The sequence below is a fragment of the Sphaerulina musiva genome (assembly GCF_000320565.1).
Source record: "Sphaerulina musiva SO2202 unplaced genomic scaffold SEPMUscaffold_13, whole genome shotgun sequence".
NCBI lineage: Eukaryota > Fungi > Ascomycota > Dothideomycetes > Mycosphaerellales > Mycosphaerellaceae > Sphaerulina > Sphaerulina musiva.
Genome location: NW_016017395.1, coordinates 353,032 through 353,781, shown reverse-complemented (window position 1 = coordinate 353,781; position 750 = coordinate 353,032).

Genomic DNA, 750 nt, shown 5'->3' with positions numbered 1-750 from the left:
ACGTAACTCGTAGGTAGAAGTGCTCGATAATAGACGATAGCTCTTCTCCTACTCTGTTCTTAGCTTACCCTCGTAATACTCGCAGTAGCTTTTATCCCCGAAGTCATCGCGTACCTAGAACTTCCGCTTAAGGCAGGGGGTAAGGAGGACACTGATGCCGTAGTAATCGCTAAATCGATTCTAGGTATCTCGATAATATTTCTTAAGCTTAGCCTAAGTAGCCTCGCATACCTAATATACATCCTTCTTCTAAGGTATCCTCTTATTCTTGAGTCGCTTTATCGCCTCCTCTAGAATGTCGAAAAGCTGGTTGTAGTATACGAGGATAAGGTAGATAGTCGGACCTTTCGTTGTTCCGATCGTTGCTGTCGCCGCTGCGAATAGTTTCGTAAGGTCGATAAGGTACTTAACCCTTTGCTACTCTTCGGAATCGATACCTATATCTTTACTTAGGTCGAGTCGATCGATATAAGATTCGATAACTCTTTGTAGTCTGCTGAAGCGATCGAGCATTAACGTTGTTAAGGACTACCTTGTCTTTACGTCTTGAACGACCCTTAGGATCCGATCTTAAACGCTATTCTACCGACGGTGCTTTGCAAATAGCTCCTTCTTTTGAAGCATCTCTTTCTATAGGTCGATAAACTGCTCGAACCTTTAAGAGCTCGAGTTAATAAAGACGCAAAGTTTCCGGATCTAGGGATCGAAATCAGCGAAGGGAATCTCGAGTGCCGACTATAATTGCCGACT